Genomic DNA, 18,110 nt, shown 5'->3' on the forward strand with positions numbered 1-18,110 from the left:
ACAAAAGAAAAGAAGCTAAACATTCCAACGATCATAATTCTATACCTATTGTTAACTACTATTAATCAAAGCCATGTGTCTGGACAATAAATTTAGATCATATTAAGATTCCTAATTGAATTGTGAATTTTCCTGAAAAGACTTTTAGTGGACAAATGTGTTTCTCAAGGATAAAGATATAAATTGGTAGAATTGGTAGAATGGGTAGAAATCAAACTATTTTGAATAAAATGAACATTGTCACCATTGAAGACAAATTATTTTTTTTTACTTAACAATACATGGAGGTCAATTATGCTCAAAAATGTTTAAATGTGTGAGGAAACTCTATTTCTTACTAACACATTGAGATGGTTGAATTGCAGCACTGCCTTTACAAGAACCAATAATAGCAACTGGGATATTTCTGCCATTTCATTCTTCAAGTATGCAAAACGAAAAAAGGCTAGCTTTTTGGGTTTTGTCCGAGACATTTTTTGGTTATTACAAAGCCCAACTTGTCACAACAAGATAGACTTATAGGCCGTAAAACATGGACATAGCGCCTGCGATGTCACCAGATGATTCCTGAAGGGATCTTTTGAGGCCTGGATTTGGGTTTACTGTAACACACACCACTGCAATTTTGCACGCTGCAACTTCCAGTCTTCACGATTTTAAGTACTAAGTATGAGTGCGATGCTTATTTTGGTAGACTACGTACACCTGTGACACATACAGGATCAATTACAGTAAAGTTTTACTAAAATTTAATGTCGGCACTAACAGTAAGCAATTGTACAATCAGAGTGGTGTGTTGAGAAGCCAAAAAGAGTAAGTGACCATGTTCCCTTGAGGTGTCTCTTAGCTTTTGTTTTGTCTGAGGGACAGAACTTTGACACTTGTGTAAGTTCTCACAACAACAACAGCCCATACTGTTGTTACCGACTTCTAAATGGCATCCCTTATTAGGCTACATTGACCACACACATACAATTCAGAAGTTTGGCTTAGCCTCAAACTTTCATATTTTACACTGAGACACACATTTCATACTGTAGCAGTTTTAGACCAAACAGAATCCTTATAGGGCCAAATAAGTCAGGATCGATGTCTAATGACTCATCTTGCCCTACGAGACTCTCAGTCAGTGGCAGTGAGCGTAGGGGCGGGTTCACTACTGAGACTTCATCTTAGAGAGCATCTGTCTAGGTGTGACTCAGACAGTCATAGCTTGCCTCTCTGCCGCTGCTGGCAGATGCCAGGGTCGTGGCCTCTAGGTCACTGGGGATTTGAGGGGATCAGGAGTCAGAGGGATCATAAAGCCATATGACAGTGTGTCTACTGTGCCTTCAATATCCCTACAATCAACCAGCCATTCATGTTCATGTTCCCGGTTAATAGTGTAAAAGGTAAAAAAAAAACACGGCCGTTTTTTGCATTGTGAAGATATTGTTCTCAAGACCTGCAACAATGACAGATGAGTGATTTGCGGTTTCAGGTTTTTCTGATTTCATACAATGCAACCCTATGGGTGTAGCCATGCGGGCCATTTCCTGCAGAGAATATCTCTCACTACTCACTGCAAGGCATTTCTAACACACCCTATGCTCGATTCATACCACTGCTGCTATTACTGTAGCTGCTCAATATAGGATTTCATAAGTCCCATCTCCACCCCCAGCATCCAGCTGTAGGCTCTGAGTTAAGTTCTCCCCCATTCCCCCCTTTTGCTTAGTTCAGTGTGTAGGTCAGAGCCTAAATACAGTCTATGTTCTATCATTATGTTAAGTCTATGGTCTTCATTCCCAGATTATTCAGGTCAACGAAGCACAAATATACTGGGATTCTAATTCAAATAGAAGATAAAAAGAAGATAATATTTACATTTTTATTGAATATGCACCTTCTTAAATAGCTATGCTGCCATCTTGACACTATCCAGCTTCACTTATGCTTGCATTACTAACCAAATAGTTAGCTAAATCTAATCAGTTATTTCCTTACCTAAAATCTATATTGTAACACTTATGTTTGTATGTGTGGAGCCAATGAGTATGAAAGGAGCAGCTGCAACTACTTTAACATACGATTGTAAAGCCTTCATTTTGTACCAGTACAGTGACCTTGGTAAAAATGTGTTTATTCCTGCCTGCAACAGTTTGGTAATTTCATGGCTCACAGAGACAAAACTTGCATGAAAATGGGTGGAGGTGCATTTCTGTTTAAAATATGTGCCTCCGCTTATTTGGACCAGGTCTTACAAGGTCCTCTACTTTCACAGCTTTAGTTGGAAAGACCAGACCATTCTAAAGCCACATGGAATAAATTGTATAAAAGGCTAATTTCTTAACCATTAAATTGGAATTTATTATTAAAAAATCATAATTAACCTGCAGCTTGCTCAGGTTCGCTGCAGGCGAAACACATTGTTCACTCCCAGATAAATCACAGTGAAGTCATTCCAGTGTCCGGTGGTTAATTATTATTTTTTACCACATGGTCCTGCGATCGTACCAGCACCTGGACTGTTGCTGGCAGTGCATTGGGGGGAAGGTGTTGTGTTTACTAATGTATTATTATTAATGATAATCATACAGTGTATAGAGAATAAACTGCAAGAAACCATCAAAAAACAGATATATGTTTAAGTAAATTAAGTCAGTTGTGTCTGTGGTAACTGTGCTTTTAAACAATGATGGATTACTCAAACTACACATCAGAAAGGATGTCATCTGTCTGCTGTCCATTTTTTGGCTGCTGCACACTCATATGCCTTGTGACTCTGCACCTTCAGGACAAGGTCATCAATTTCATCCTAGCAGGTGCCACCCATTCATCCATCCACCCACCCACCCATCTGAAAACAGACAGGCGCACAATGTCCAGGAACACAGAATGTATAGAGAGAGGGATGAGAGGGGCAAGTTCTATAGCTTAGAAATGTGTCTAAATTAATAGTGCTACTATTTACTTTAGTGCATGTGCCAAAAACAGATAAAAGATATTAATATATAAAGATATTTCTACAATTGAGCATTACAGTGAATCCATCATTTCCTCTAAAAATTGTTATCCTTTTTTGTACAAAATACGAGCACATTAACCCACTTATGTGCCCTAGCAACGTATCTACTGCAGCACCAGAACCTTTACTTTTACAATTTTTCCACAGTTATTATAAAGATATTTTTTTTTTTTTATAAAGTAGCACAAACGGTTTTTAATTAGACAAAGATTTCAGAATTCTGTACTCCAATCTCCTCTGTGCAAAAAGGAAAAATTCTCATACAAACTGCATTCTGCCAAATCCCCCACTATCAAAGAATGACATTATCAAAAGCATCTGCATAACTATGAAGACTGCTGGATGCACTAAATCGGCAGGAGCTCGTCTCTTTATTGAGCTGCCACTATTCAAACACCAAAGAATTTGATAACCTGCATAACTCACGGTCCATGTCAGTGAGTGAAAGCACTCATGTGATGAAAGATGAGATTATTATATATATTGCCAAAATCACCAGAGCTGTTTGTCAATATATCCCAAATGATAACATGAAAATATGCAAATCTTTAGAATATGCAAGTTATCATTTTTAATTCTTCCTGTTTATTTTTTCACATATGGTGAATACTATACATGCTGTATGCTTTATGCATAGTTTATATACAGTATGTACGTGCACTATATATGTCTGTATTATTTAATAGATAACACTTATCTTATTGTTAATGACGACTGTGGAAATTACATCTTGGAGTTCATCAATAAAGGAGAGTCAGTATAGAGATTTTCCAGTGCGAGTCTGCCTCTCCAAAAACTAAGGGTTAGAGATGGGCCTCCCCACTTTGGGGCCCCTTTCCTGTACATGCACACGGGTTGTTTAAGGACACAGTGAACCAGGCTACCCGATCTAGGGAAGGGGCCAGGCAGGGGGAACAGTGACGGTACGGCCAAGTGGAAGAAACTCTCATGGAATCCTAAGAGCTCAAGCTGCTGGCTTAAAGCTAGAGAGAGTAGAGAGCGCTGGAAGAGAGAGACGGGATTGGCTGATGTAAAAAGAGAGGGAGGAGCCTCTTCGGAGACTCAGATAGATTTATGGACTCCGCCGGCAGCAAGGAGAAAAAAAGAATAAAGGTGGTGGTGAATGCAGGGTGTGCAAGTGTCTTCCAATGTGGCAGTTTCCTGAAGTAAAGTTGCAGTACAGATGAGAGGCACTGTAAAGCGTCTCTGTTTTAAACAACAAGGCTGGAATTTAGGACAAAATCTTCAGAAAGTAAAGGTCTCATTCAATGACTTCAAAACAAACCCTCCAGATTGTGGCTCAAAGCAGAGGAGGTTTGCATCGGTCCAGTTTTAGATGACAACCCATCACACCTGCATTCTTGGGCGAATGGGAGTTGCCACACAGACCTTCTCCCATTGCCCCCTCCTGCCCCTTCTCCATTTTCTCTCCCCTTGTTACCTTGTCTCCCCCTCTCCTGTGTTCCTCTCCTTCTGTTGCTCTCCTTTCTGTGTGAGTGTGTCTGGGTCCTGCTGGAGAGGCTTTGTCTGTGAACACTGGAGCCCGGACCGGCCCACGGGGGCCAGATCCATGAATACCCACACTGTGAGAGCCGCTCTTTCTCTTCACACCACTTTCTCTACTGGAATGCCTGAGCAGTGAGGTAAGAAACACACGCACGCGCTGTCATGTGCGCACACACACAAGCATACAGTACGAACACACACACACACACACACACACATTTTCTCACTTTCTCTGCCTTACACATGCGCACACACATCCACACATACACCACACTTTACACACAAACTCAGTGAGTCATGCGGTGATGAAAAGCCAGTGTTTTGTGTGTGAACCCTCTCACCCTGGACTCACATCCTGAGAGCCTTTCTCCTCCATCAGTCCCTGCCAAGCTCTCCCTCTAATTAAAGACCATTGGGTCCAATAGCATTGGCCCAGCTTCCCCCAGACCATGCCCCATCCCCAGCACATAGAGGTCCTGAGCAGAGTAGAGTCTATGTGGAATGTGAATGACTGTGGTGATTAACAACTTCTCAGGGTTTCTAATTCCCCAGTTAATGGTGTGCTTAGCTGCAAGACTCATGCCAGCTTTACAGAAAGGTTGGCCTAATATAGACTTCAACTAACAAGACATAGTCTAAAAAAGTATCTTAAAAGATGACCTTTGATCTTTTGTTTGTCTTTAAATCTTATTAATCTGAATTCTGAAATGTGATTGATTAAATCGTATCCCAGAAAACAAAAAAATAAAATTAGATTTAGTTTATTGTTTAATGTGCTTTTGCCATCAATTAATCCAAGTCTCGTAGTTTGAGTATAGACTGCAACAACATAATGACACTGTGCACCTGCATGTATCTAATGCAATGCAATATATTCAATTGGAATTTATTGAAGCACAAGAAAGATTTTTTTTTTTAAAGGTGCAGGTCAAAGACTGTGCAGTTTGCTCCATTTGGCTGTGATTATTGCTCCAGGACCTCTGCAGGCAAAGCAGCCAACAAGCCAAGCATGTGGGGGAGAGGCCCTTCCATCTGTGAGCAAAGTATGCTTCAACTGTGATTGAATTTGGATTGGTCTGTTCAAGTACTATTTTGGGGGGCATATTTGTGCCATAACTTAATTTGCATAAACGTCTCAGTGGATGAACCAATAAACTTGTGCAACTGAGCAGCAAACAATTAAGGGCAATTTGGACAACTACAAGACATAATAATAATGAAACAAATCAAAACAAAAAAAATGGCAAAGATGGGGCAGCTCCACAGCTCACCTGGCGCCCCATGTACCAAGGCTGAGTCCTTGCTGTGTGTCATCCCCTCTCTCTCTTCCCCTTGACACTCTAAGGCTGACTATTGATTAAGGGCAAAAGAGAAGAAAAAAGCTACATTCAACACCAGAATTATTGACTGTAGCTTTCATTTGGATGTTGCAACCTAGTATTGTGTGACTGCAACAATTAACAGCGTGATTTGTTGCAGTCACATAATACTAGGTTGAAAATGAAAATTATGAATTAGAACATGGTAACAGGTAAAAAGCCCAAGCAACAACCAACTCTGCTGAGTGGTGAAAACAATGTAGAGCATTAAAATGCAATTTTTCAAATGGTCACTCAATGCTGCTCCAAGAAATCGAAGAAACCATGTTCATTTTTGCTGGATAAGAACAGGTTGTATGAATCCTGCCTAAACAATCCCAGTACAACAAATGCACAGAAACTCTCTCCACAAATATTATACAGTAAATTGCACTGTTAGCGCCACCCACTACATTATAGGAAACAATAAAAGGAAAGGAGTGATGCAGGTTATATTTTCAAATGCAGAGCTGTTGAGCTGCTACACATATTTAAAATGCTGTTACTGTAGGCTGGGGGGGATCTGAACAGGGCATCCCTAGTTTTAGAGACTCTTGACTGACAGGCCTCTGAGCCTCTCTCAGTCAGTTGTAGTAGTTGTCTCTTGCTTGTCACACCAGGCTGCCTCCTCTTTGCCCAACCCAAATCCAGGCTTGAAAACATCCCTTCAGACACGAGTGGGTGATGTCACAGACACTGCATCCTTGTAGTGTCTGCAGTCTGTGGTCACGCCTTTCTACCTCAGACAAGTTACTCTTTTTCATTTTGGACATCACTCTGTGGAAGCTGCGTCACCGTGTCATTTTAATAAACAACTAGCGGAGCACTCTGGTTTTGAAAATGCCAAACATTACACAGACATTGCCAGACTGTTACACATGTCTGCTGTAGAGGAGGGATAGGACAGCCAATGATCTGAATCTATGAGATGGCAGTAATTAGTCTGAGAGAATGAGAGTCAGAGTCAACAAACAAGTGGCAATTAACTTTTGCAATGAGCCTTTCCCAGGCAGTAACAGTTCACTGAGTGAAAGCGAAGCAAGGATGTGACTGGAGCTACCTTGTATCATAACAAGAGCAGACTCTAAATGATCTATTACTGGCTTTGTTCATTTAGTGATTAATGCTGTTTGCTTTTTTTGTTTTTAATTATAAATCTCTGATTCTTGTTGAGGTGCAGTTAAGGTCATTATCCCCTGAATCTATACCCATCATCAAGGAGATGTAGAAAGTGAATCAGACGAGAAGAAGATTTATTAACATCTTCTTACATCATTTAGACTGCATGGCATAAAAGGCCTGCACTGTTGTGACAGAGGTCATATTTTGTTGTGTACTCCATATAAAATCTGTTCAGTCTGTCAGTGTAAATGAATTGGAACGACGTGTGACAAGCGCACTTATGCGTGCGAGTGTGACCTTGTGTGTAAAGAAAGGCTGGCCTAATATACAGACTTCAGCTGACAAGACATAGTCTGCAAAAGCATCTCCCACAGACAGCAGAGGCGATTGGTCAGCCTGATGACGGCTCCCGCGATGACAGTGAACTATATACCGAGCAAAGATGGCATTCTCTCTTTCCAACCAGCCACACTTGTTTCGCTTTCTACCTGTAATCTGTACGGTGTACTCTCTTCCATGCTGATGGCACTGTCTTTCTGGAGTCTGTAGGTGCCTAATGTGAGTTTATTTTAATTTAGTTTCTTTTGTTATTTTGTTTTAGTTAGGAATGTTAAGTAATTTGTTTTCTTTGATTTTCTCTTTGAATTTGTTAGGGAATATTTGTTACCTTTCCAGTTGCATTTGTTTTGTTTGTTATGTTGGCCTTGACCACAGCTCCTTCATTTTTTTAATATTGCCACCTCTACACAGGGCATAACATGAGCTGGGGTCTCTTATTCTTCCTATTGTGATTTGTGGTAAGTTTGACAAGCTGTTCTCTTTGCTGTGTGGGGAAATTATGGAGTTTTACATCAGTTATAATATAGTTCTGTGGTTCATTTGCTTTTGTAATGATTGCAAAGACTGGGTATTTATAATTGGTTTAACAAAGCTAAGGAGACAATTATGTTTGGCTCAAAGTAGACTGTAACATTCCACAACAATTAGTTACACACTGCGCATCTGCAGTTTGTTTCTGCTAGCCTGTGACAGTTTCTGACTACAAAAAAGACTACTCACTGTGACAAGACATACATGGCATTAACAACTGACTTGGTGGAAAGGTTTGCACTGTATGTCACCAAGGTTACGCATGTGTTTCTGTAAAAAGAAGAGCTTTTACAGAACGGGTAAAAGTACAGCTTGTACGTACATAATGGCTGTGTTTTTTAGCAATTATCCTATGAGGACTAGACACAGAGATGGCCAGCCTCTAGAGGCTGTGTCTAGTCTAAAGAGAAAGTCCAAAGGCTCCTTCACCTTCATCACTGAAATTAAAAATGAAAACCATAGAACAAAGACAGTATGTAGAAAACATAAATAAATGTTATAATTCTATTAAATACCTACATGTACATACCCTCATTTATTAATTAATTATAAAGCTGCTAATATGTTACAGTGCTCATCCATCCCCTCAGATGCAAGCTTCTGAAAGTCTGTTTTATGAGAAAATCAATATCACCCCCTCTCAATTACGAGTAATAACAAAATACTGAGAAAACAGTCAAAATGAATTACAACTTATTATGGCCACATATTCTGCCTTTAATGTTTAATGTCTGTCATTCTGGATGTGATCATTTTGTGCCCCCGGTACCGTATATTTGGGCTCAATAAAGCCCTGGCTACTGGCGGCTATTAATATAAAAAACAGAAAGAATGTCTGTCCATTGGGTGTTTTATATTAATGTTTAATTAAGGCTTTATGGTTTTTTTTAACAGTTTGTACTAAACACAGAAACAGAGAAAAACTGATTATGGCAAGTGACTGCTATTTTAATTCAGGCGGTCTCACATACAACATGTACATATATTACAAATTCATCATATTCTACTGGAATCATTTTCTTTGCACGTTGTGCACTGGAAGCTTCAAATGATGACCAAAGGGGATGTAGTTCACTCAGAGCTGATCAATATGCTGCAGCATTACAAAGAAAATGGACTAGACGAACATCAGCTAAACTGACTTTTTCCTCTTTCGTCTGGTGTCTTCATGCCGACACTGAAGCTAGCAACAAATACACTGCTTGTTACTTCCTTTCACTTCAAAATAAAAGCATTTCCTGTTAACATGGTCTGCAGTAATAATAAATCAATTCCCATTAACAGATTAACATATTTAACTCACATATTTACTGTTAAATCTAAATTGTATTATTGGATACACTGTAATAGTGTAAATAGTATGTTTTTAACATTCCTCTTCTTTTCCTCACTTTTTAATCTAACCAACATGAGTTTAATTATTTAGTTATTTAAACCAAATAATTCACAACATTGCATGCATGTAATCATTCATAGTTACACTACAGTAGGAGCACAATTGGTGTCACTGTACTCTTCAATTGTAGGTCAGTAGTTCAGATGAGTGGCTCACACTGTCTGTGTCTCTCTATAGAATCACTGCTTTTGTTTCCAAACGCAATAGATCACATGTTGTTGGGTGTGTCTTTCCAATAGCATTGAGACATGATTCAGAACACTGAAAAACCATTATGAGGAAGCAAAAATCCTCAGTTTCAGCAATCAAGTAACTTAAGTGTGTGTGCGTGTGTGTGTGTGTGTGTGTGTGCGTGCACTTACGGCACTAGGGTGTGTAGACACCAGTGTGGTTTCCTGCACTATTGTGTCTGTGTTTGTCTGATGACTCAGTTGAACTTTCACTTGTGGTGAGAACATGAAACAAACTGGTCATTCAACCACATTTCCACAAACAAAACTCTGAGCCTGAATCATTTCCTCGAGCACACACGCGTGCGCAGACACACACACACACACCCACACACGTACCTTCACAATCGAGAACAATCAAGCACATATCGCTTTGTCATAGTCTTGTGCGGTGGTGAGGGCGTGAGGCACAGATCCACCCAAGTCTACACTGTTCTGCTCCTCAGCCTTTCCATTGTGTGCAGACACACACACAAGCACACGCAACACAGAAAACACACCCCACACACACAGACACATCACCTTGTGAGTCATGAACTGTAGCTGTGAGGGTGGAGGGAGTGAGGGTGGGGGGAGGGAGGGAGGGAGGGAGGGACAGTACAGACCAGTGCAGGGGGGTGGGGGGGGTGTGTCTTTCCTCAATGCAACCTCCAACACAAGTGCATCTTACCAATCAATCCTAAAAACCCACATTACACCCCAAACCGCATAATCACGGCATGGACTATCAGACTCAGCCTCAGCAAGCAGTAGTTTTTAAAAAATCCATCATCTGAATTTTACCTCAATATTGATAAAGAGTTTTAACAAAGATAGGTGATAAAATGATTTTCTAGGAAAATGAAAAATTCAAAAAAATTCATTGAACTGCAATACAACCTTTAAAGGACCTGTGTGAAGGATTTAGTGGTGAAGTTGCAGATTGCTCCAAGCATGTAGGAAAAACTATGGTGACCACAAAACTTGCAAAAAACGCCCATCTAGAGCCACTGTTTGCTTTGTACATTCTGGGCTACTGTAGAAACACGGCGGTTCAACATGGCGGACTCCATGGAAGAGGACTCACTCGGCTCATTCTAAGGTAACGAAAAACACAACAATTCTTTTTTCAGATGATAATAAACTAATGAAAACCTATAAATACTTAATTCCATTACTGCCAATAGATCCTCCTAAATGTTACATACTGGACCTTTAAGACCAAAAAATACGTGATTTAGGGCTAATCATAATTCAAGTCAGAATAATACAGATCAGTTCAATACAGTTTATATCCTAATAGTAATATCAATATGATGGATTTGAAGTTAGCCTTATTCCAGACGCCTGAATCTCTGCCCACAGCTCCAATCATTTCAATGATTCAGTTTGTGAAGTGAAACGTAACGTGACAGTGACCTCTCAGTTCAAACTTGGTGAGAGGAAACATGTGGTTGGTTTCCTTCTTTGTCTCTTTAAGATGCTCATGAGATGAGGTGGTGAGACGGGAATTCAAGGACATTCCTGTTGTTTCCAGTAAAAAACTGTAGGAATCTCAGTAATGTGGCTGCCATCCCAGTGGCAGTTTGAACAACACTTAATAACGATAACAATTATATGAGAATGTAAATGTAATATTACTGAATCAAACCCAGACGGAAACCAGTTAAGAACGAATGCACAGAAGAACAGAGAATGGCATTACTGTTTTGTAAAAGCATAGAATTATGTTTTGTTTTTTTAAATAAAGCACATAAAAGCCAACAATTATGAGGCCATTACACATGTGTAGTCTAGTTTTTACTGAAATAAAAAGAAACAATCCTTGATGCCAAGGCATACAAAAATATGAGTTAAATTATTGTTACTGTTACTGAAACTTAATTTTAGTGAATCTTCTAAATAAAGTATTGTTGTTCTGTACAGATCATCTAGGATGTGGTTAAGCAAACATTCAGAACAATGTAGAATGTTGCTTGCCAGAGACAGAAGTAAAAATCTTTACAGTAAGATATGGACTCTACAATGTAAATCAATTGATCTGTTGTTTCCCTTAACAATAGACTAAGAGGACTGCAGATACTATATTATATTCTCTAAGGTATTACTTGCACCTTCAGCTTTGTCTTGGCATTACAAAGCCCAGACATAATGTGGGAATGTAATCAATTTTATTTTCCTTCTAACTTCTACCAACATGAATGAATGGTTTAGTTTTTCAGTTATATTGTCCATAAGTCCAGCACTGTAAAAATCTTTAAGTGCACTTCAATTGAAGAAATATATAATAAGTGAGAAGTTGAGGTAAAGTAAAGCTGGAGTCATTCAAGGTAATCCAAGTAACTGTTCTGTTCTGAACTAAGGACAGAATCTTCAAAAAGGCCATTAAGCCTTTCAATGAGCAGTCCTATATTATATTTTGCCATCTTACAGTACAAGCTGGAACATTGTTTTTCTATAGATTAAAATTTGTTTAAGCTGCTTGACATAATCAGTGTACTGTAAATAATAGAAAGTTCTCAGAGGAACAAACAAAAATAAAATAAAACAGTAAGACATAATGTTTAATCTGCCTGTGGATGAGGATCTGCATCAAACTTAAAAAATGATGGGCTACATCTGCCAGACTTTTTTCATCAAGCTTAGCAGTTCATGAAAAGTCCATTTAAAACTCCATTGACCTGCAACCTGATCCAGATCCACACCAAAAACTAATTACCTCAGAGTCAAAAACTTTGACCAAAATTTGAAAATATGCTGCTGACAACTATTACGGCCAAAAATATAACCTCCATGTTGGAGGTAACACCTAATGAGCTCATTATTTGTGCTTACTATTTCTATGTAAAATACTTGTTTTCCTCTCACATGATTGTAGTAGCAATCAATTTTAAAACTTTGAGTGGCTTTATTTTGTCATTCATTAGTATATTTCTCAGATAGACCCAATAGCTCCAGTCTCAAAAATGTACTCTATGCAGGAAACCTGTGGTGTAAATATGATGTATTTACCATTAATTTTTTAATGAATTATTACAATAATGTGTCTACCTACAGACAGACAGACAGACAGACAGAAAGACAGATAGCAACACTCTGGGTCCAAAATTCTGAAAAAAGCAAAATGAAGGTAAAGAAGGCCTGTTAATAATTAGGAAACACGGCGTAGGGCCAGGTGTACATGGCTGTGCTTTTTAGTTTACCGGCTGAGACCAATGTGATCCTCCTTGTCCAGTGTCCTTCATGACGTCAGCTAATCAAATCACAGCAGCTCACTACTATTTGGCACTTTCTACACAATGTCTGTCTATGTTTTTGCTGTATGAAACATCTGTGTTACACGTTATTAGAGATGTACCGCCACATTCCCGGGGTTAAGCCACCAAAAAGAAAACGAAGACGAAGAGAAGAGTCATGGTTTTTTGCTAGAGGTGGCGTCTGAACAACGCAGGAGCCCAAGATCCAAGCTAAAATATGCAGCTCAAAAGGTTGAGAGAGGCTCGATACTTGAGGTCATTATTTTTAGTCACAACACATGATACAGTTTTATGGCTGTTTTTTTTTTTTTAACAGGTTTTCTCAGTTTACCTGCCACTGGTAGATAAGCCAAAAAGGTACATACCATGCACAGTGTTAGCAAAACATAAACCTGTATCCATCTGGTACATCACACACTATGAAAGAAATCCCTCAAACAACCATTAACCAAACCAAACAACCATTAACCAGCAGTTCAGGGTAAAACTTTAAGACAACCAACACCCACCTGAACTCACAAGGAATATTCTCCCCTCATTGGCTCATTACACAGGAATACCAGCACTGAAGGAATAGTGACATGTACAGTAAAGTGCACAGTGATAGAGAGGCTCTCCTCTAGCAGGCCACTGCTGTCTGCATGTGTGTGCAGCCGTTAATACAGTACTGCCACGCTGTGTCAGACGTGGTAATAGGCTTTTTTTTTTTTTTTTTTGCTGTGAATGACTTTACAGACACTGAAGCTGACAAGCTGCATCCCGGGTTGATATCTTTGAGAATTGACAGAGGCAGAGTTTTGAGTGCAGAACAGTAACAACAAGGCACCCAAGTATATTTCCCTAATGGGATATATGGAGGTTTATGGCTCCATTCTATAGCAGGAAGAGATCTACCCCCTCTCACAATGCCCTGACAAAACTCTATTCTCCCTCTCCTCAATAAAAGCCACTGATTGTCGTTATATTGACCTTGTATGAATGAATGGATACCATCCATATTTATTACGCCAGACAATCATAGGATTCTGTTTCAGATCAATGTGAGCTGATAGGCAATCAAAGTGGAAATTCAAAGGAGATGGAAATTAGGAAGTGAATGAGTGAGGGATAAAATAACTGCTACCCAGACGAAGACCAAACATTCCCTTTCGTATGTACTCTTTTGTCGTCTCTCAACAGTTTCATTTCAAGGCAACAGGGTCAGCCATCCCAACAGTGTGATCAGAAGGTGATGGGGAGATGTTGCTCAATTGTGCTCGTACTGAGATTTTGTATAGGAGCCATAACGCAGGATTTGAACATCTGCAGGTACTAAATTCAAAATATGGTAACCATAAATAATTGTATCCCATCTAATAATCAAGCAAAACATGGTCTCACTTGAGTTGTTACTATATTGTAATTCTGGCATCTCTGTCATATACAGAATACTCTGAATTACAGTGCAGAAGTACGGCACAGCAAAGATCCCCCCTTTGAATAAATTCTCACTGTATTTACTCTTCTTTTTTTTCTTTTTTTTCTTACTACTGCTGCTTTCTTTGCTGCAGTGCTCTGTGATTGGTTGAATACATGTGTCAAGTCACTTCAATGCTGTCAGGATAAGGAGTGTTATTGGCTGGTGCTCCAACACCACTCCATCCCCGCCAACCGCCCACCTCCCAAAGCCGTGGCGTAGATGAGTGGGCAAGCAGATGTGTGCATCAGGTGGGGCTGCACTCCTGAAGAGGAGGAGGAGGAGGAGGAGGAGGAGGAGGAGGAGGAGGCACTCGGGGCCATGCCAGGTAACAGAGCAACAGAATGGGGACAGTGGAGCAACTGGATGCCTTTCACTACCCTTGGTATATTTTCAATCACAGAGGGGCGAGCGTAGGGATGCAGTGGAGGGCTAATGCACCAGTGCTAGTTTCTGCAGGGCCGTATTTACCCAGAGAGATAAATTCAAATCATCCTAGCAAGTAGCATCAAAATGGTAAAACTAGGTCATATGAGGATAAAATACTTTAGGAAACAAATATTCAAAAAAGCTGTTCCTTTTGGGCTTACACTTCGGTTATTCGCCTTTTTATAACCACCAACAAGAGGTTGTACCACTTCATAATAGGACAAGAGACATGTTCATTTAGTTTAGAATCTACTTTTTTCAGATAAGTCAAATCCATGGCCTCTCTCAAGTCTGCCTCAACCCTCTCTGACTGTACAGACTCACTGACAGGCTCCAAGCTCACTTCAGGGCAGCACATCAAAGCTCAACAGTATTGGCGACGCTGGCTGGCATTGCATAGATCTCACAATGACACTGGTAAAAAAAAAAATTAGGTCACACTAGTGCTGTGAGTCACTTCATGTGGTCCTCTGCCTTACACCATTGACATAAATAGCACACAGACAAAACAAAAACACATAGATTCTCACTCACACAGCGTGGCACTAAGGTGAAGTGGCCATCAACAAACTGTCGCTTTGCCACATCGAACCAAACTTGGAACACAGAAATGGTGAAATGGGAGTGGAGATTTTGTTTTTTTTCCAACAGTGGTGCTGGTGCTGGTATTGTACATGGCGTAGAGCACACAGCAGTGGGTGTGACTTCCACCTGCAGGCCAGCCCAGGAAGTGAGGCTCGGTAAAGACTCGACTTACCAGAGGGAACTTGGTTACTGCTTTCTGTCCACTGCAGAAGTTCATACAGCCACCTAAGGAAGAGAAAAAGAAGGATGAATAGATCACATGCGCCTCCGGTAGCTGACCAAATCACCAAACACTGCCTAACAACGATTGCTGTCGTGCGTTACTTTTTTTCCCCCGTTCTGGTGCTCCATATACTTCAGTGCTGCTATGAAGTCTAATATTTTTTATCAGAGCAAGACTGACTGTTTTACAGATTGAGGTCAGGATTTGGCTCAGAGTGTTATGTAACTTGGTATATGGGCCAGAATAATAGTATTACATATGAGATTGCAGTTCAAACAGGAGTCACGGTGGTGAAAGGCAGGCTGATGCAGACTGCGGCAGTGTTTTCAGGCTGTGGCTCGGTGCTCATAACAGACAGACATGCCCCAGAGAGCAGTCTAAGTCTTTTTTTTTTTCTTGCCTCGTTTCATTTCTCCTACCCCATCAGTTTGTGTTTTCCCCTTTTCCTCACCCACGCGCCGCTCTTCTATTTCTTATATTTTGTTTTCTCAAATTCCCTGATGTCGCCATTGCTACACTTTGATGCTTCCACTTCCTCCTTCAGTCTCACTGTGACAAACTGCCAGACAGACAGACAGACAGATAGATAGATAGATGATAGATATGATAGATAGATAGATAGATAGATAGATAGATAAATCTCAGTTCATCCCTGTGTCTCGCATCTCATTAGGGTCTTGTCAATCTGTCATTGCCACTTCTGTTTTTTTTTTCTCTCTCTTGCTCTAGAAGGGTGGGATATCCGCATTGGTTGCTATGGCACCAGACAGCTCCTCGTTTCCTGAGACAACGGCTAACTGCGATTGTGTGTCTGTGTGTCTGTGCAAGTGCGTGTGTGTATGCATCCTCATGTCTAATTGTGTGCACGAGCAACGCACACATGTGTAAGGCCACTTGCGTTTAAGGTGTTAACGTGCAGCAAAGTGATAATCAGCAGTGTTTGGTTTACTGTGCCTCCACTGCAGTCAGTCAGTGTTTTAAATCTTCCACCTGATGACTTGTTTGATTTATTCATGAGATGTGAATGGGATTACAGCTGGCATGCAACTATATGTATATATACGCATATAAGTATGTTCAATTTCTGTCAATCCCAGATTTCAGTGTCTCAGCTTTGCCTGTGTACTCTGTAAAATGTGTGTGACTTCACAGACCCAGTCTTAGGGGCATCCATCCCTGTTGACCTGCCCTTTCTCCTCTGTTTGCACTCCAGCAGAGGGCAGTGTCAGCTTGACACTATACTATAGCTCTCCCAAACTACATCCACTGTATATTTGTTTTTAAGCAGTGACAGGGCTTAATTTCTGAGAAAACATGTACTGACCTTGTCCTTTTTTTCTGATAAAAACACTTTAATTTTCTACCCACAATAAAGCACAGTTCATCAGCACCTCAAGAGTTTAGGAAATATCAGTGACTAACAAGAGAAAAGAATGAGTAAGAGTAGAGGGGCTTCTAAGTGCCAGACACAAGAGTAATTACGATAGACTGAAATTCTGTTTTCACCGAAAAATATTTAAAGCTCAAAACATTATATTTTCAACTCCAATTTGCATAATTTTCACTCAACACGATGTGATGAATGAGGAAGGGCTGAGTACATTAAATTGATTTGCAAGAGATCTTCAAATGAGAGTGGCGAGAAGCTGTTGAAACTAAAAGAACTTGCTGCTCTGACAGCTGGGGTGGTAAAGAAAGGGAGCACTTGAGCACTTGTCTGTCTATCTGTATGCGTGTGTGTGTGTGTGTCTGTCTGTCTGTTCATGTTTGCGTATGTGCGTGTACGTGAAGAGGCCGTGGTGTTGGGTGAGAGGTGTGTTTTTTTCCACCCTGTGGGGCCTCAGGCTGGGATAGGATGAGGCGGAGCTTTGGGGAGGCGCAGCATGGGGCGGGCTGTTTCAGCTGAACTCAGTGCACTGTAACAGCACTCGGGGCGGGAGGTCACAGAGTCCAGCATTCCTCCAGAGCGCTGTCTGTTTACACGACTGCTGCTGTGCCGGGGGGAGGTGGCAGCTCTGCATAACTACACCATCAGATAACACTCATTGCTTGTATTTATGTTCATCATCTACCAGGGAGATAAGAATCCTTTATTCATTGTTTCAAATGCTGAAAACTGTTCATGCGTTTTACTTCGTTTAACTCTTACATTCTCACTGTACATAGAACAGTAACAACAGCGTTGCAGTAGACTTAACCAAAGAAATATGACTTTTCCTTCTGTGTGTATTCAGTCAACATCTTTGTATCCAGGCAGTAATATAGGCATAGTGATATATTGTATGCTTCCTCCTTTCACCTTTGTGTTTTACATGCACGAGATACTGAGGAAACATGTGACTGTATGAACTCCAATCTAAACATAGCTGACAGCACCTGTAATGCACACAATTTGTATGCCTCACCTTTCAGGTCAACACTTGTCCATATGTGAACCAGTAGACAACACTGTTATCGCAATGAACGAGCCAAATGTAACTGTAATTTTAAAGCCATTCTGGTGTTTTACCTTAATAAGTATATGCAAAATACCAAAAAAAAAATGTTTCCCTTCGCTCTTGAATGAGCAGATCTTGTTCGTCATAGACTACATCAAATTCTGTATGAACACTTTGATACCAGTAAGGAAAATACCCAGACTCAAAACCCTGGATCACCCCACAAATCAGATATATTTTCAAAGGAATAAACG

At 40.3% G+C, this 18,110-nt stretch overlaps 1 protein-coding gene across 1 annotated transcript in view; it reads right to left on the reverse strand.

Moving 5' to 3' along the window:
• The window catches only part of snx19a (sorting nexin 19a), a 92,873-nt gene that overhangs the window by 60,052 nt on the left and 14,711 nt on the right, over nucleotides 1–18,110 (reverse strand). The window contains exon 2 of the mRNA XM_035666108.1: nucleotides 15,368–15,420. The gene's annotated coding sequence lies outside the window, so the exon portion shown is untranslated. The remainder of the gene's footprint in view (nucleotides 1–15,367; nucleotides 15,421–18,110) is intronic.

The sequence above is a fragment of the Morone saxatilis genome, unplaced genomic scaffold (assembly GCF_004916995.1).
Source record: "Morone saxatilis isolate NCDOM2014 unplaced genomic scaffold, NCSU_SB_2.0 Contig20, whole genome shotgun sequence".
Taxonomy (NCBI): domain Eukaryota; kingdom Metazoa; phylum Chordata; class Actinopteri; family Moronidae; genus Morone; species Morone saxatilis.